Source organism: Pelophylax lessonae (genome assembly GCF_965119305.1).
Source record: "Pelophylax lessonae genome assembly, chromosome: 2".
Taxonomy (NCBI): Eukaryota; Metazoa; Chordata; class Amphibia; order Anura; family Ranidae; genus Pelophylax; species Pelophylax lessonae.
In genome coordinates this window covers 392,677,892-392,698,096 of record NC_138769.1, presented here as the reverse complement: position 1 = coordinate 392,698,096, position 20,205 = coordinate 392,677,892, and the positions used below count along the sequence as shown (strand labels likewise).

The 20,205-nt window shown below is 44.4% G+C and overlaps 1 protein-coding gene across 1 annotated transcript in view; it reads left to right on the top strand.

Moving 5' to 3' along the window:
* VPS53 (VPS53 subunit of GARP complex) overlaps positions 1–20,205 on the top strand; it is a 296,463-nt gene that overhangs the window by 234,260 nt on the left and 41,998 nt on the right. The gene's annotated exons all lie outside the window — the stretch shown is intronic.

The window sequence follows — 20,205 nt, the reverse complement described above, 5'->3', positions numbered from 1 at the left end:
CTTCCTGCCTTGGAGACAAAACAGGAAATCTCTCCCCAGTGAATTCCTATCTTGGAGAGCTGTCACAGAAATTAGTATCCTAAATGGAGGATTTTCTCTCACGTATTGCTCTAATGACATCTCCAGATTTTGGGATCTTTCCGCACTTTCTGCCACAGTTATAATTAACAGAAAAAATGGAGGGGGGAATCTACCTATTGGGGAGGCAGACCACAATATAAACTTGGCACAGGGTCTAGTCCTTCTCAAAACATTTGAATGAAAGCACCTTTAGTATGAGCCAACATATTTTATCAGTTTTTATCACAGAGAAATGTTCAAAAAGTCTTGTTCTACTTTGGACAGCCATAGACAGTTCGAACCATGTATGGGCAGGCTGAATGTACCCAAGTTGATTGATGAACTTGGGTATAACCATCCTGCCGGATTTTACATACGATTATTACTAGAGGCTGGTATAGCCACAAGCAATAAACACTGTCAACTCGTGGTTGCAGGAAAGAAATTTATATTTCTAAATCTAAAAGGTAACTTTATATTGAGGTAATAAATAACAAATATTTGTACATTTTAAATTGCACTTTTTTTTCCCTTACAGCTTTCAAAATTTGAAAATACCCCTCAAACCATACATTTTCTGAAAGCACATGACCTGTAAAATAAAAAAAGTGGTACAGATTTTTTTGGGCGCCGCAATAATTGTGCAAATGTTCATCATATTGCTATTTTCACTAAAAATACACTAAAATCATTATTGGTGCACATAAACACAATAGAACTTACAAAATCCCTGTTAAATTATTACTAAAGCATCATTCACATTTGGCATACTAAAGTGTACGCCCATGGAGGCCCATGTTTACCCGCACAGGGATGCACAGGTGTTCCGTGCATCCCTGTTCATGCAGCCCCATTTATGTCAATTGGGATGCAATGGCCGCACAGGACAGGCATAGCTGCTGTTCCCAATCTGACATCCGTGTGGGTGTACAACCCCTGCTTTCAATACATCACTTTCATGGAAAATAAAACATAAAATACCAAAACCTGTATAAATTTAAAAAAAAAATAAAACTGACTTTATGAACCACTTGGTCTTTTTTTTCTGCCATCACTTTTCTATGTTTCTAACATGTTTACTTGCTGCCTAACATATCCCACTAACAGATGCCACTATAACAAGATAATCAGTGTTATTCACTTTACCTGTCAGTCGCCATAATGTTAAGGCTGACCAGTGTATTTTTGTAATTGTGTGTTCTTTGTGTCACAGCCACCATTTTTTTATTACTGATCCAGCCCTTTATTTTAGCATAAAATGTAAGTGCCTTTAAATGGAAAAAGTATTTTTTATATTTAGTCTCGTGTTTCAGGTTTATAACCTGCAATAGATATAAGTGAACTTCTGGAGGCTTATCATAAAATATGGCAGGAGTCTTTATATCAAAGCTGTCTTTGGTTAATAAATCATTTCTGATGGTGCTTTTGCTGCTATTTCAGCGTCTGCAATTTAATTCAGGTTGTAAAGATGATAAATGTATATATATGTATATATATATATATATATATATATATATATATATATATATTTATCATATTTACAACTTGAACAGCATATCACAAAAGTGAGTACACCCCTCACATTTTTGTAAATATTTTATTATATTTTTTCATGTGACAACAACTGAAGTAGTGAGTGTACAGCTTGTATATCAGTGTAAATAACTCAACACACTGCCATTAATGTCTAAACTGCTGGCAACAAAAGTGAGTACACCCCTAAGTGAAAATGTCCAAATTGGGCCCAATTAGCCATTTTCCCTCCTCGGTATCATGTGATTCGTCAGTGTTACAAAGTCTTAGGTGTGAATGGGGAGCAGGTGTGTTAAATTTGGTGTCATCGCTCTCACTCTCTCATACTGGTCACTGGAAGTTCAACATAGCACCCTTTATGGCAAAGAACTCTGAGGATCTGAAAAAAAGAAAAAAGAATTGTTGCTCTACATAAAGATGGCCTGGGCTATAAGAAGATTGCCAAGATCCTGAAACTGAACTGCAGCACGGTTGCCAGGACCATACATCGGTTTAACAGGACAGGTTCCACTCAGAACAGGCCTCGCCATAATCGACCAAAGAAGTTGAGTGCACATGCTTAGCGTCATATCCAGAGGTTGTGTTTGGGAAAGAGACGTATGAGTGCTGCCAGCATTGCTGCAGAGGTTGAAGGGTTGGGGGCTCAACCTGTCAGTGCTCAGACCATACGCCGCACACTGCATCAAATTGGTCTGCATGGCTTTCGTCCCAGAAGGAAGCCTCTTCTAAAGATGATGCACAAGAAAGCCCGCAAACAGTTTGCTGAAGACAAGCAGACTAAGGACATGGATTACTGGAACCATGTCCTGTGGTCTGATGAGACCAAGATTAAACTTATTTGTTTCAGATGGTGTCAAGCGTGTGTGGCGGCAACCAGGTGAGGAGTACAAACACAAGTGTGTCTTGCCTACAGTCAAGCATGATGGTCGGAGTGTCATGGTCTGGGGCTGAATGAGTGCTGCCAGCACTGGGGAGCTACAGTTCATTGAGGGAACCATGAATGCCAACATGTGCTGTGACATACTGAAGCACAGCATGATCCCCTCCCTTCAGAGATTAAGCCACAGGGCAATATTCCAACATAACGACCCCAAAAATACCTCCAAGATGATTACTGCCTTGCTAAAGAAGCTGAGGGTAAAGGGGATGGACTGGCTAAGCATGTCACCAGACCTGTGGACGAGGACTCCCGTGGCAACTTGTGAAGCTCTGGTTAACTCCATGCCCAAGAGGGTTAATGGGAGTGCTGGAAAATAATGGTGGCCACACAAAATATTGACACTTTGGGCCCAATTTAGACAGTTTCACTTAGGGGTATACTCACTTTTGTTGCCAGCAGTTTAGACATTAATGGCTGTGTGTTTGATTTATTTTGAGGGGACAGCAAATGTACACTGTTATACAAGCTGTACACTCACTACTTTACATTGTAGCGAAGTGTCATTTCTTCAGTGTTGTCACATGAAAAGATAAAATAAAATATTTACAAAAGGTGAGGGGTGTACTCACTTCTGTGTGAGATACTGTGTGTGTGTGTGTGTGTGTATATATATATATATATATATAATATAAAAAGATGATTATATATTCGAGAAAAGCAGATAGTTAAAGTGAATAAAAGAAAACAATTTCATAATGAACTTTATTGTCTTAACTGTTTACTTTAGAGTGCATTAGGAAGTATTTAGTATACTGCAAATCAGATTGTATAAGCAGAACCACATTACCATCTCTATTTACCATCAATCATTCTGCCTTCCTAAACTCAGTCCATTTGTCTGTTGCTTTCTTGTAGAAGCAGCCAAATATGTCATTCAGGAGGTTTGGAACACGCCATGTATTTTAATCCATGCTTCCTGACCGGCAGTTCTATTTATACTTCATTTTTGTACTTGGTGACTGAGCCAAGCAAACACAAACACTTTATAACATTTATCAGAAACTGAAGTAAAATATAAAAAAAAATGCACCTAGTCAGAAAACTATATACCTTCACTATACAAAGTTGCCTTACAAGCAGTATATCATATTGTTAAAGGATACCGGAGTTGGTGAAAGCTATAAATCCATTTAATGTGTATCTTCTGTAAAGTCTTTTTTTTTTTTTTTTTTTTTACATTTTAATGGAACAGAGCTCTCCTAATAAGTCATTTTGAGCTGTAAAAAAAAGAGTTGCTGAAGTAATGTATTTTAACCGGTTGCCGACCGCCGCACGACTATATACTGCGGCGGTCAGCCCCGGCCAGGCAGAGTGACGTATCGGTACGTCACTCGCCTGTCACTGACTTGCGAGCCTATCGCGGGCGGGCGCGCGCCCGCCGAGGCGCGCGCCCGCCGCGGCTCGTTCACAGGCAAGTCAGTGCGTGTGACCGGCGGACTCGATGTCCGCCAGTCACACTGCGATCGCTCCTGTGAAGGGAGAAAGACAGAGCAGCTTGTGTAAACAAGCTGCCTGTCAGTTCTCCCTGTGTAAAAGTAAAGATCTGACCGTTCTACTATGTAGAACGGTTGATCTTTGCTTTTACACCAATAGGAATGTCCCTACACAGTAGAAAGCACGCCCCTAGGACACACTTAACCCCTCCCTGTCCAATAAAGTTAACCCCTTCCCTGCCAGTGTCATTTTTGCAGTAACAGTGCATATGTATAGCACTGATTACTGCAGTAATGTCACTGGTAACCCCAAAAGTGTCAAAAATGTCAGTCAAGGGTCCGATCTGTCCGCCGCAATGTCGCAGTACCGAAAAAAAAATCGCAGATCGCCGCCATTACGCGTTAAAAAAAAAACACCAAAAATGACAAAAATCTTTCTCTTTGTTAGTAAACGCGATAACTTTTGCGCAAACCAATCAAAATACGCTTTTTGCGATTTTTTTTACCAAACATAGGTAGCATAAAACAAATTGGCCGAAAAATGTTAAAAAATTTTGATTTTTACTTTTTTTTTGGGGAATTTCATATAAAAAAATGTGAAAAATATTGTTATTTTTGCAAAATTTACGCTCTTTTTTTGTTTATAGCGCGTGATCAAAAAATCGCACAGGTGATCAAATACCACCAAAAGAAAGCTCTGTTTGTGGGAAAAAAAGGACGTCAAATTCGTTTAGGTACAGCGTCGCACGACCGCGCAATTGTCCGTTAAAGTCACGCAGTAAAAAATCGCAAAAAAACCCCTGGTCCTTTAGCAGCCAAATCCTCCGGGGCTTAAGTGGTTAATTACTGAGGAAGAAATAATTACAATGAAAGTTTTTGAGTAAAGAGGCCACGTTTTGTTACTTACCAAAGATTTCTTAAATCTGTTAAATAGGTATTGTATTGACAGCATCTTTTGCCTTTGTTTTCTGCACAAAAATATTTATCAGGACATTGTTATTCACAAAGAACCTTGTATTGTGTTAGGTGCCCCAGAACATCAGTGAACCTCCACAATGTTTGACTGTAGAGACTGTATTCTTTTCTTTAAATGCCTTATTTCTTTTTCTGAAAACAGAGTAATGGGCTTTACAAAAAGCTGTAATTTTTTTTCATCAGCCCAAAGCACATATCTCCCAAAAGTATTTTGGCTTCCTTAGGTAGGTTAATTGATACATGTGAGTTTAATTACAAATTACAGGAGCATCACAAACTTGGAATGCAATTATTTTCTACAATTTTGAGAAGGTGCCAATAATTTTGTCCAGTCCATTTTTGGAGTTGTTTGCATGAAATGTGTCAGATTTGTCTTTTTGTTTCTACACATTTTTGTGTCATACCAATACAAAAAATAAAGAAATAAATAAATAAGCATATGAATGGCTAAACATTTATAATTGCAACAATTTTCTAGGTGAAGTGGTGCATTATCTGACAGAAATGCAGGGGTGTTAATATTTTTGGCCATGACTGTATATGTAAAAAAATATACAAAGTATATTCCACGCGCCAAGGAAGTATTATAAAAAAATGCGCATACAAATAACCTGCGTGCCTAAAGGTAAATAAATGGAATAAGCAGCTGCTGTAGGATAAAGGGTAGACTGAAAAATGAATGGTCTTATGGAAAAGGCCAAATACAGTGCTTGCTAATTAAATTACTAATGTATAGCAATATCCATGCCAACCTCTGTGGTATGTATAAATAATCAATCAATAAATAGTGGTATAAATAAAAATGAAAATATCAAGTAAACAAATGTAAATAATAATGGTAAATCATCAAAACTCCCAATAAATAATTAAATAGGTGCCACATTGTGCATCAGTGACTTGGTGAATGATATATAAAAAAATTATATATAATCATATAAAAATATATATATATATATATATATATGTAAATAAAAATAAAAAATGGTAAAGACGAATATACTCAAAAATATTATAATTAGTGTTGAGCGAACACGGACTGTATTATTCGTGTTCGTACCGAATAATTGGATTTTTTGTACCCGAACACGGACACGGACACTTTACTGTATGTTCGGGTAAAAATCCGTGTTCGGTCGTTTTATTTCCGGGTTTTGCATGCTTTGGCGCTCTTTTCATGGCGGGCTTTCAACAGCCAATCAACAATCGTTTAACTGGTGTGCCTTAAGCCATCCCAGCCATGCCTGCAAATGTCTCAGTAGCTGTGATTGGCCGTCTGAAGCATGTGACCAAGTCTTTATAAGTTCGAGGCAGCCGCAGCGGCGTCATTATGCTGCTTAGATTCAGGGACAGAGCACACATCAACGTGCTGGCTGCTGATTAGGGAAAGATAGGCAGGAAAAAACCATTTGTGTCCGGATAGAATTGAGGGACAGGTCGGAGTGTTTAGGCAGGGCGAGTTGTAGGCATTTTAGGGATAGAGTCTGCTGAATTATAGGGTCAGTGTCTTCTACAAACTACAATCGATATTGCTGTGTGGGGGGTGGGGTCTGCACTCAATCCTGATCTACGATCTCTTCTCAATCCTGTTAGGGACAGAGTCTGCTGAATTTTAGGGAAACTGTGTTCTACAAACTACAATCGATATTGCTGTGTGGTGTGGGATTGGAGATAGGCAGGTGTCAGTGATCCACATCCATTTTTCTGTGTGTGAGCTGCAGTGAACACAATCTTTTTGGGCTGCAGTGAACACAATCTTTTTGGGCTGCAGTGAACACAATCTTTTTGGGCTGCAGTGAACACAATCTTTTTGGGCTGCAGTGAACACAATCTTTTTGGGGTGCAGTGAACAAAATCTTTTTGGGGTGCAGTGAACACAATCCTTTTTGGTGTGCAGTGAACACAATCTTTGTGGGGTGCAGTGAACAAAATCCTTTGTGGGGTGCAGTGAACACAATCTTTTTGGGGTGCAGTGAACAAAATCCTTTTTGGGGTGCAGTGAACAACATCCTTTTTGGGGTGCAGTGAACACAATCTTTTTGGGGTGCAGTGAACAAAATCCTTTGTGGGGTGCAGTGAACACAATCTTTTTGGGGTGCAGTGAACACAATCTTTTTGGGGTGGAGTGAACAACATCCTTTTTGGGGTGCAGTGAACAAAATCCTTTTTGGGGTGCAGTGAACAAAATCATTTTTGGGGTGCAGTGAACACAATCTTTTTGGGGTGCAGTGAACACAATCTTTGTGGGGTGCAGTGAACACAATCTTTTTGGGGTGGAGTGAACAACATCCTTTTTGGGGTGCAGTGAACAACATCCTTTTTGGGGTGCAGTGAACACAATCTTTTTGGGGTGCAGTGAACACAATCTTTGTGGGGTACAGTGAACAGAATCTTTGTGGGGTGCAGTGAACACAATCTTTGGGGGGTACAGTGAACACAATCTTTGTGAGGTGCAGTGAACACAATCTTTGTGGGGTGCAGTGAACACAATCATTGTGGGGTGCAGTGAACTCAATCTTTGTGGGGTACAGTGAACACAATCTCATACTTCTGAAGGTTTGAGGGTGCTGCCTGTTCCATACTCCCCCTACTCCTCATCTAGCCTTTTAGGGGTACAAACAATAGTAATTGGGGCCTAGTGTGGTTGTGTACGTGTGATATACATACACTTTTTTGGGATCATATTTTCTATTCCGCTATTTAATCAAAAACCTTTGGGGATCAGTTAAATTGGGGGATAGTCTGTGTTGGTACGTGTGAGAGAGATCCACCTTTCCAAGTTGTTGGGGTTCATCTCATACTTCTGAAGGTTTGAGGGTGCTGCCTGTTCCATACTCCCCCTACTCCTAGCCTTTTAGGGGTACAAACAATAGTAATTGGGGCCTAGTGTGGTTGTGTACGTGTGATATACATACACTTTTTTGGGATCATATTTTCTATTCCGCTATTTAATCAAAAACCTTTGGGGATCAGTTAAATTGGGGGATAGTCTGTGTTGGTACGTGTGAGAGAGATCCACCTTTCCAAGTTGTTGGGGTTCATCTCATACTTCTGAAGGTTTGAGGGTGCTGCCTGTTCCATACTCCCCCTACTCCTAGCCTTTTAGGGGTACAAACAATAGTAATTGGGGCCTAGTGTGGTTGTGTACGTGTGATATACATACACTTTTTTGGGATCATATTTTCTATTCCGCTATTTAATCAAAAACCTTTGGGGATCAGTTAAATTGGGGGATAGTCTGTGTTGGTACGTGTGAGAGAGATCCACCTTTCCAAGTTGTTGGGGTTCATCTCATACTTCTGAAGGTTTGAGGGTGCTGCCTGTTCCATACTCCCCCTACTCCTAGCCTTTTAGGGGTACAAACAATAGTAATTGGGGCCTAGTGTGGTTGTGTACGTGTGATATACATACACTTTTTTGGGATCATATTTTCTATTCCGCTATTTAATCAAAAACCTTTGGGGATCAGTTAAATTGGGGGATAGTCTGTGTTGGTACGTGTGAGAGAGATCCACCTTTCCAAGTTGTTGGGGTTCATCTCATACTTCTGAAGGTTTGAGGGTGCTGCCTGTTCCATACTCCCCCTACTCCTAGCCTTTTAGGGGTACAAACAATAGTAATTGGGGCCTAGTGTGGTTGTGTACGTGTGATATACATACACTTTTTTGGGATCATATTTTCTATTCCGCTATTTAATCAAAAACCTTTGGGGATCAGTTAAATTGGGGGATAGTCTGTGTTGGTACGTGTGAGAGAGATCCACCTTTCCAAGTTGTTGGGGTTCATCTCATACTTCTGAAGGTTTGAGGGTGCTGCCTGTTCCATACTCCCCCTACTCCTAGCCTTTTAGGGGTACAAACAATAGTAATTGGGGCCTAGTGTGGTTGTGTACGTGTGATATACATACACTTTTTTGGGATCATATTTTCTATTCCGCTATTTAATCAAAAACCTTTGGGGATCAGTTAAATTGGGGGATAGTCTGTGTTGGTACGTGTGAGAGAGATCCACCTTTCCAAGTTGTTGGGGTTCATCTCATACTTCTGAAGGTTTGAGGGTGCTGCCTGTTCCATACTCCCCCTACTCCTAGCCTTTTAGGGGTACAAACAATAGTAATTGGGGCCTAGTGTGGTTGTGTACGTGTGATATACATACACTTTTTTGGGATCATATTTTCTATTCCGCTATTTAATCAAAAACCTTTGGGGATCAGTTAAATTGGGGGATAGTCTGTGTTGGTACGTGTGAGAGAGATCCACTTTTCCAAGTTGTTGGGGTTCATCTCATACTTCTGAAGGTTTGAGGGTGCTGCCTGTTCCATACTCCCCCTACTCCTCATCTAGCCTTTTAGGGGTACAAACAATAGTAATTGGGGCCTAGTGTGGTTGTGTACGTGCGAGATACATACACTTTTTTTGATCATATTTCCTATTCCGCTATTCAATAAAAACCTTTGAGGATCAATTGAATTGCGGGATAGTCTGTGTCGGTACGTGTGAGAGAGATCCACCTTTCCAAGTTGTTGGGGTTCATCTCATACTTCTGAAGGTTTGAGGGTGCTGCCTGTTCCATACTCCCCCTACTCCTCATCTAGCCTTTTAGGGGTACAAACAATAGTAATTGGGGCCTAGTGTGGTTGTGTACGTGTGATATACATACACTTTTTTTGGATCATATTTTCTATTCCGCTATTCAATAAAAACCTTTCTAGGGCAAGATCTTAAATTACAGAAATATGAGGAGACCGTCAAATAAGGGCCGTGGCCTGGGTCGTGGTGCTGCTGGTAGAGCTCCTGTTGCAAGGAGAGGACATGGTCGATCTGTGCCAGCTACACGCACAAGTGAAACACCTTCCTCAAGTGTGAGTAGGCGACAGAACCTGCATCAGTATTTGGTAGGGCATCAAACGCCCCTAGAAGTGATGAGGCCAGAACAAGTTGAGGCGATAGTAGATTGGTTTGCTGCTGACAGTGCCTCCAGTTCCTTCACATTGTCTCCCACCCAGTCTACTGCAGAAAGGTCAGAGTTGGCACCTGCAGCCAATGTCCAACCGTCTTTCACCTCACCCCCTTGCAAATCAGGCCAGCAGTCTGAGCCCCAAGCCATACAGCAGTCTCTTATTCTTTTTGAGGACTCTGTCAGCAGGGTTTCCCAGGGCCATCCACCTAGCCCTGCCCCAGAAGTGGAAGAGATTGAGTGCAGCGATGCCCAACCACTTATTTCTCAAGATGAGTACATGCAAGGATCATCGCAGCACGTCTCCGATGATGACGAAACGCAGGTGCCAACTGCTGCGGCGTTCAGCATTGTGGAGACCGACAAGGAGGGCAGGGGTGAAGACTGGGTGGAAGATGATGTGGAGGACGATGAGGTCCTCGACCCCACATGGAATGAACGTCATGCAGGTGACCTGAGTAGTTTGGAGGAAGAGGCGGTGGTCGCACAGAGCCACCAGCACAGCAGAAGAGGGAGCAGGGTGCAGAAGCGGAGCGGCCGTGCCCTAGACACTACGCCCGCTACTGCCCAACGCAGCAAGGGAACGAGCGCACCAAAGTCAGCTCAAAGGAGTTCTCTAGCGTGGAAGTTCTTTAGAAAATGTGCTGATGACAGGACACGAGTGGTTTGCACCCTGTGCAATCAGAGCTTGAAGCGAGGCATGAACCTTCTCAACCTGAGCACAACCTGCATGATCAGGCATCTAAGTGCAAAGCACGAGCTGCAGTGGAGTACACACCTTCAAAACCAAGAAACGTCTCTGGCTCATCCTGCTTCCTCTTCTGCTGCAGTCTCGGCCGCTCCAGCCACATCTGTAGTGATACCGGCACCTGCCACCCCGCAAACAGACGATCTGTCAGCAACACCACCACCTGGGTCACCAACAACCATCTCCACAATGTCCCGTGGAAGCGTTCAGCTTTCCATCTCCCAAACACTTGAGAGGAAGAGGAAGTACCCCCCTACCCACCCGCGATCCCTGGCCCTGAATGCCAGCATTTCAAAATTATTGGCCTTTGAAATGCTGTCATTCCGTCTGGTGGAGACGCACAGTTTTAAAAACCTTATGTCGGTGGCTGTCCCACAGTACGTCGTGCCCAGCCGCCACTACTTTTCCAGGCAAGCCATCCCTTCCCTGCACAACCAAGTGGGGGAAAATATCAGGTGTGCACTGCGCAACGCCATCTGTGCCAAGGTCCACCTAACTACGGATACGTGGACCAGTAAGCACGGTCAGGGGCGTTATATCTCCCTAACGGCACACTGGGTAAATGCAGTGGCGGATGGGCCTGAGGCGGATAGCAATTTGGCGCATGTCCTTCCACCACCGAGGATTGCAGGGCGCTTCAGTTTGCCTCCTGTTCGTAACTCCTCCTACTCCGCTTCCTCATCCTCTACCGCCTCCTCATCCGGACAGCGTAACACCTTCACCACCAACTTCAGCACGGCCAGGGGTAAACGACAGCAGGCAGTTTTACAACTTGCCTGTTTGGGGGACAAACCACACACCGCGCAGGAGTTGTGGAGGAGCATGGAACAGCAGACAAATGAGTGGTTGCTGCCAGCGAGCCTCAAGCCCGGCCTGGTGGTGTGTGATAACGGGCGAAATCTCATAGCAGCTCTGGGCCTAGCCGGTTTGACGCACATCCCTTGCCTGGCGCATGTGCTGAATTTGGTGGTGCAGAGGTTCCTTAAAAACTACCCCGATATGTCAGAGCTGCTGCAGAAAGTGCGGGCCGTTTGTGCGCACTTTCGGCGTTCTCACCCTGCTGCTGCTCGCCTGGCAGCGCTGCAGCGTAACTTCGGCCTTCCCGCTCACCGCCTCATATGTGACGTGCCCACAAGGTGGAACTCCACCTTGCACATGCTGGAAAGACTGTGCGAGCAGCAGCAGGCCATAGTGGAGTTTCAGCTGCAGCACGCACGCGTGAGTCGCTCTGCGGAACAGCACCACTTCACCACCAATAACTGGGCCTCCATGCGAGACCTGTGTGCCTTGTTGCGCTGTTTTGAGTACTCCACCAACATGGCCAGTGGCAATGACGCCGTTCTCAGCTTAACTATCCCACTTCTATGCCTCCTTGAAAAAACAATTCGGGCGATGATGGAAGAGGATGTGGCACAGGATGAGGAGGAGGAGGAGGATGAAGAGGTAACATTTCCAAGGCTTTCAGGGCAGTCATTCGCAAGGGGCTCCGAGGGTGGGTTCCTGCACACGCAAACGCCAGGGACGCAATTGTCCAGCAGGGGCACAGTTCTGGAGGATGAGGAGGAGGAGGAGCTGGAGGAGGAGATGGAACCATGTTCACAGCAGGGTGGCACCCAGGCCAGCTCATGGCCATCACTGGTGCGTGGCTGGGGGGATACAGAGGACACGGACGATACACCTCCCACAGAGGACAGCCTTTCGTCGCCTCTGGGCAGCCTGGCACACATGAGCGATTACATGCTGCAGTGTCTCCACAACGACCGCCGAGTTGCCCACATTCTAACTTGTGCTGATTACTGGGTGGCCACGCTGCTGGATCCCCGTTACAAGGACAACGTACCGTCCTTAATTCACTCACTGGAGCGCGATCGCAAGATGCGCGAGTACAAGCGCACGCTGGTAGACGCCATGCTGCTGGCATTCCCATCTGACAGCGGGGCCACAGTGGAAGCACAAGGCAGAGGAGGAGGAGGAGGAGGTCGCCAACGCAACCAGGGCACCGCCAGCACCTCAGAAGGCAGGGTTAGCATGGCCGAAATGTGGAAAAGCTTTGTCAGCACGCCACAACAAACAGCAGCACCAGCAGCTCAGATGGAACGTCTTAGCAGGAGGCAGCATTTTACCAACATGGTGGAGCAGTATGTGTGCACACGCCTACATGTAGTGAATGACGGGTCTGCCCCCTTCAACTTCTGGGTCTCCAAATTGGGCACATGGCCTGAGCTTGCCCTTTACGCCTTGGAGGTGCTGGCGTGCCCTGCAGCCAGTGTATTATCTGAACGGGTATTTAGCACGGCTGGGGGCGTTATAACAGACAAGCGCAGCCGCCTGTCCAGAGACAATGTGGACAAGCTCACGTTCATTAAAATGAACCAGGCATGGATCCCACGGGACTTTTCCGTACCTTATGCAGAATAGCAATGGATACCGACCTTACCCACCCATTGTTCCATTTTTGCTCTTTCTCACTCTTTTGGGGTGTACCCTCATTTAAAATTTTTGAAAAGAAGCAGTGTTGGCTACCTCGTCCTCCTCCTCAGGGCCAGATTAATGTAGGGGCTATTGGAGCTGCAGCTCCAGGCCCCTACCTTTTATATAGGCCCCGGGTTGGCCATATTCACTGTTACCGCTCTTCTGTCACTTGTAAACACAGAAGTCTGGCTTCTATGCTCGCTTCCCCAGGCAGCACCCTCAGAACCTCCCCACACAGCGTGAAGGCCGGACAAGGAGGGACAGTTGGCGATGCATGGATGTGTTTATGGGCTTCAGAGACAGCATCCCATGTTGAATTAGGCATGCATGGCTGCACCCTTCCTCCTCTGGGTGCATGGCAAGGCACGGCCCTTAAGGCCCTTCAAAATCCTCAGCACCAAGCCCATGATGCTGTTAATCCGGCCCTGGTCCTCCTCCACCGCCGCTTCCACCTACACCGCCCATAGGTGTGCGCAGCCTATTGCATTAAGGTGTGCACCCCAAAGTTGAAATACACATGCATGTGTTTGCCAGCAGGGAGAGTAATGTATCGGGGCCATGTACCTGTAGGCAAGGAGAAATAGAGCAGAGCAGGTCCCAGGGAGATCTTTCCCATCTCCTCACTGGCAATGCTATGTGCCCTAGGTGATTAGGGTGTGCCCAGGCACACCCAGCACACCCTGTGCGCACGCCTATGTCACCGCCACATCCACCACCACCTCAACCTCCCTCCTACTCCATATGGGCCTCGTCCTTCAGAGATGAAGAAGAACATTGTTTTATTTTTCCGTTTTTTTTTTTTGTTGTTTTAAGTTATTTCCCTATCCACATTTGTTTGCAGAGCACTTGCCATGCTCTTAATTACGTTTTGCTGCCATTTGCAGCACTCTAGCCCTTTCCTTTGGTGTTTTAGAGCCATTTTAGTGCCTTAAAGTTCGGGTCCCCATTGACTTCAATGGGGTTCGGTGTCCGGGAAAAGTTCGGTAAAAGTCCGGGACACGGACCCGGACTTTTTTTTAAAGTTCGGCCGAACCCGTCGAACACGGACATCTAGGTGTTCGCTCAACCCTAATTATAATATAAATAGTCCAGAGTAAACAGTGACTGTAGTGCTCAAATATTAATGAAGTCCTCAGTGAATGTAAGTCTTTCAAATTAAAATTCGAAGGTGCAGGTGCTCAGACGTGATTGGCCGTATCATCGATTCCTTGCCTCGTGTGAGTGAATAGATTGGATCACTTACCGGATCTTGTGGGTCCTATATGCCATATGGCATTAGAACCATTTGAGCTTAATAGCCCCCTGGGCTCAATTGGTTTCCCCTTTATGGTCCTATGGGCTGGTAACGGCTCCTTTAGGCTCTGGGGTAAACGACCAAGTGTGGTAGGAAAAGGAGAAAAAAGGCTCCAAATAGTGTAGTAGTTTTAAAATTAACCACTTAAGCCCCGGAAGATTTTACCCCCTTCCTGACCAGGGGGTATTTTGCGATTCGGCACTGCGTGACTTTAACGGACAATTGCGCGGTCGTGCGACGCTGTACCTAAACGAATTTGACGTCCTTTTTTTCCCACAAACAGAGCTTTCTTTTGGTGGTATTTGATCACCTGTGCGATTTTTTAATCATGCGCTATAAACAAAAAAAGAGCGTCAATTTTGCAAAAATAACAATATTTTTCACATTTTTTTATATGAAATTCCCCCCAAAAAAAAAGTAAAAATCAAAATTTTTTAAAATTTTCGGCCAATTTGTTTTATGCTACATATGTTTGGTAAAAAAAATCGCAAAAAGCGTATTTTGATTGGTTTGCGCAAAAGTTATCGCGTTTACTAACAAAGGGAAAGATTTTTGTCATTTTTGTTGTTGTTTTTTTTTAACGCGTAATGGCGGCGATCTGCGATTTTTTTTTTTTGCGGTACTGCGACATTGGGGCGGACAGATCGGACCCTTGACTGACATTTGTGACACTTTTGGGGTTACCAGTGACATTTCTACAGTAATCAGTGCTATACATATGCACTGTTACTGTAAAAATACACTGGTTGTGAAGGGGTTAACTTTATTTGGGAGGGAGGGGCTGTGTGTATCCCTAGGGGCGTGCTTTCTACTGTGATTGGCTGTGGCTTGAGCTGTAAGGACACTGATCAACGGATCTACATACTAGATCCGTTTGATCAGTGTCTTTACAGCGAGGAGAATGACAGGTGGCTTGTTTACACAAGCTGCCTGACATTCTCCCTCTCCCCCACAGATCGCCGAGTGACCGGCGGACATCGGGTCCGCTGGTCACACGCGCGGGGGGGTCCGTGACCACGCGGGAGCGGGAGCGCGCCTCCGGGGGCGCGCGCACGCTCCCTAGACCCTCACAAGCTAGTGACGTAGCCCTACGTCACTTTGCCTGTGAGGGGCTGACTGCCGACGTAGATCGGCGTTAGGCAGTCGGCAAGTGGTTAAGATAGTTTATTTCCCATATATCGGGTTCAAATGCAGATAAAACGACAAATCACTGGTGGTCAGCGGTGCGGGCTGCGCGTCCTCCTCGCAGGGTGGCTAGCTAACTTCCGGCTTGCGTTCCACCCACGTGACGTAATGACGCTATGCGGTCCAAACTGGTGCGTTTTGTCACTTCCGGTGACGTCCTCAGAGTTTTCTCCACAGAGGTTGGCATGGATATTGGTATCCATTAGTAATTTAATTAGCAAGCGCTGTATTCGGCCTTTTCCATAAGACCATTCATTTTTTTTTTCATGACTGTATATATTGTAAATGTACATCCATCCCTGCCCTCAAGAAGCTTACAATCTAAGGTCCCTAACTCAAATTCATACATACATATATACACATACAAGGGCTAATTTAGACAGGAGCCAATTAATCTACCAGCATGTGTTTGGAGTGTAGTAGGAAACCAGAGTACCTAGAGGAAACCCACGCAGGCACAGGGAGAACATGCAAACTTCAGGCAGGTAGTGTCTTGGTTGGGATTCGAACCAGTGACCCTAGTGCTGCTAGGCGGAAGTGCTAACCATTTAGACTCTTCAAATCCCAGACTGTGGCTAGAGGTCACTTGAAGTAAAAATTCCCCACGGTCAGTGGACGTAAAAAAATGTCCCATTGTAGGTGTCAGTAGCAGGAATAGTTCCCCATCATCTGTGTCGGTGGAAAGAATAGTTGCGCATCCTAAGTGTCAGTGAAAGGAACTCCTCAACAGCATTCCTCTTCTATAATATAACAAAAGTCCCAATAAACAGTGCAGTTTCAGTGATATAAAGATAAACAAATCTTCATCTGTGCAGAATGTGCTGCATGCTTCACTCTCAGTGCTCCAGTGACAGATAGTGAGATTAGCAGCTCACCTCAAATGGAGACTCAAATGAGTCAAGTCAGGCACATAAAGCAGTATTCACAATCGCCTGGTGATCACCTCTGCCTTCACCTCCAACCAATCTCTCAAACTCCAGGGATGTGGTGGATGAAAAACAAATAAAGGAGATCTAATGCTCTCTGTGTTGATTGGGGGGTTATTTATTATCAGTATATATATTGCACTTACATAGACGGGCACTTCAGCCGTGCCAGCTAGCAATTGCCTCCAAACACTTCCTGGTACCTCCGGACCGGCGTAATGACGTGCAGGCTCCTCCCCCGTATGCGTTGCGTCATCGACTTCGTCAGGGACCCCGCTGACGAAGTCGATGACGCAACGCGTACGGGGGAGGAGCCTGCACGTCATTACGCCGGTCCGGAGGTACCAGGAAGTGTTTGGAGGCAATTGCTAGCTGGCACGGCTGAAGTGCCCGTCTATGTAAGTGCAATATATATACTGATAATAAATAACCCCCCAATCAACACAGAGAGCATTAGATCTCCTTTATTTGTTTTTCATCCACCACATCCCTGGAGTTTGAGAGATTGGTTGGAGGTGAAGGCAGAGGTGATCACCAGGCGATTGTGAATACTGCTTTATGTGCCTGACTTGACTCATTTGAGTCTCCATTTGAGGTGAGCTGCTAATCTCACTATCTGTCACTGGAGCACTGAGAGTGAAGCATGCAGCACATTCTGCACAGATGAAGATTTGTTTATCTTTATATCACTGAAACTGCACTGTTTATTGGGACTTTTGATATATTATTTAAAGTCACTGCTCACTTATTGGGACACTTTATTCAAGTGATTTATGATTATCACAATATTATTTGTTATCTTATTCAAGTGTTATTGATTTACCAGTATCACAGCATTATTTGTCACATATTTAAGCGATATTTTTATTCACTTAGCGCAGCAATATTACTTTATTGATTACTAAGGGTGTTTTGTGTTTGGCACTGATTGCTTGCAGCTTTGTGTTTTTCACTTTATTTTGAGGATTGCGCTGATTATCTTCACTTTATTTGATTCCTCTTCTATGGTCACCTAACGTTGTAAATGCTCTGTGCCCCACGATTTTCCTCTACTGGCCTGATCGCCTCATGACTAGAATTTCGCAGGAAATCATTCCACACTACAATGCCAGCTAAATCACTCTCTGTGCTCCAGCACCTGGCACCCACTTACATTTTGCTTACAGGACAAGGGGGCAATAACAGACAAGTAGTGTCCTACATCTGGCCCATAGGCTGTAGTTTTTTGAACTTAGTAGTAAAGCTATGGATTCTATAAATACATGGTAAAAATAATGTTTTTGATCTGTGGGTGCTTAGTTTGTGTAGAGTTCAGTTGATGAATTTAAGTTTTCACATAATTACTGTACACCTGGGTGGTGATAAACCTTTTGGTTACTTCATTGAAGAAATCTTGGTCCCTGTGGTGGTTGAATAGTAAAACTCAGAGAGAAGCTGGAGATTTGTATTCTGCTCTTTTCAAATCAATATTTTGTAATTTATTTCTGTTTTACTTTGTTTGATATCATTCTCTATTGCCACTAGAGGCAGATCAATTATTGTCTGGCAAGCTCAAATTAGTTGCTTTTGTTTTTATTTTTTGTTTGCTAGCTTTGGTTTCTATTGTAAAATAAGATTGATGAATTTACTCTGTTTTTATACCTTACATTATATCAGCAACAATGCATTGTACTGGGTGAGTTTGCTAAGCCAGTTTAAAAATCCTCTTGATTTGCGCTCTATTTTTTATTCTGGAATCTGTCTACAGTACAGAAGCATCCCCACCATTTGGATTATGTCAAACATAGGAGTTTAGTTTGATAGCTACATTTAAATCTCCTCGGGACATAGCACTTTCTTCCAGCTGATTTTAGACAAACTGTAAGTGACGTGAGTTTTAGTTAACAGTGGCTTTATTTTTGACACAATCCCATAATTCGGCCACTGGTTATTGCACTTAGGTGATAGTTGTATGTATAGTCTCTCCAGTCCCAGACACTGAGGCTTGGAACTCCTACAGAGTTGTCATAGGTCTCTTTGTGACCTACCTTACTCACCACCTTGCACGGTCACTCACTTTTGGTGGCTAATGTGTTCTTTTCAGATTTACAGCTTTGCCATTCTCTTTCCATTTTTTTATAGCAGATGGAAAGCAGAAAAAGTGGTTCTAAAGCAGGGGCTGACTGACAACTTTTGGCCCGGGGGGCAAGTATAACCCAGAGGCCCACAGTGCAGACTTAGCCCCCTCCCACTCTCCCTCTTCCCTGCCTTCATCCGACCCCCACCTGACACTTTCGATATCCATGTAAATTAAAACACAATAAAAAATCATGTTTACAGTAAATAATTAGAGAACTATTTGATCTGATATACAGAAACAAACATACATTAAATGTACATGCATTGCTTGAAATTTTTTTTAAACTAAAAAAGCAAACATAATTAAACAAAAATGTTTTAAAACTATGTGAGAATTGTATTTAACTGCTTGGCGACGGATGTCGCCTCCTGGCCCTTTAAGAGGTTTAGGATACCAAAAGGTGGGGCAGGGTTCATGATCATGTGACTATCGTGATTGGCTGTCAAGGTGGTCACATGATCGGAAAGCTCCCGATCGCAATCAGCAATCCTGAGCTTTCCGTTATCCACCGGTATCTGTCCTGGGAGAGGCATATAACACGCTGTGGCAAAGCATTGTTATGGACAGAACCTGGGCCTGAGTTGCTTTTTACACTGCACTCCTATGCCACAGTCTATTTTCCCACAAAATCCTCCTAATTACTGTGCCACAACTGACAGACCAACACATACACCTTAGGATAGAGGATAATTTTTTTTCCAAAATTAAAATTTTCACAGATAATGATACCACTTTGCCTGTCTGAGCCTACCCTAAAGAAGAACTTCATTAAAATGAGTAACTGTTGAAAGAATTAACACTTTGGTTAGGACTATGTAACATACAACAGTATTGAGTAGAGGGGGAGAGAGGGGATGAGAGAAAGCGAGAGAGAGAGAACGGAGAGAATGGGGGAGGAGGGAGAGAACGGGAAAGAGAGTGAGAAGGTAGAGAGGGGTGGAGAGAGAGAACAAGAGAGAGAAAATGAGAGGGAGGGGGGAGAGAGAGCAGAGGGGGAAAGAACAAGAAAGATGGAGAGGGAGGGGGAAAGAGGGTAAAGGAGGAAGGAAGACAGGAGGGGTGGAGAGAGGGGAGGGAGAGAGAAAGAGGGGTGGGGAAGTAGAGCCGGTGGTGCTAGAGTGATGGATTGTGGTGGTGGGGTGGGGGAGTAGAGTCAGTGGAGCTAGAGTGATGGATCGTGATGGTGGGGGGAGAAGAGCCGGTGGTGGCAGAGTGATGGATTGGGGGATAATAGTCCTTCACTTTTGGGGGGATCACAGCCCCCACAAGTAAAGGACTGCAATTATCGCCCCTCCTCTTTGTATGGGTCTTTCTGCAAAGCCTGGTCCCCATGACACACTTGATCCATCCCCGGCGCTCAGTCAGCCTTACCGGACAAAAGCTCTTGAGTCCTGGCAGTTTTTTCCCCTCCCTTCCCTCTGACCATGCCGCCTGAGATGGAGGAATGGGTGGAGTTAAACTACTCGGCACGGAGCCACGGAGGAGGCTCACTCTGCGTTAGGTCAGGTGACTTGATGTCACTGGTTGCTAGACACTGGGCGGTCCTAGCAACCAGTGGCAGAGGCAA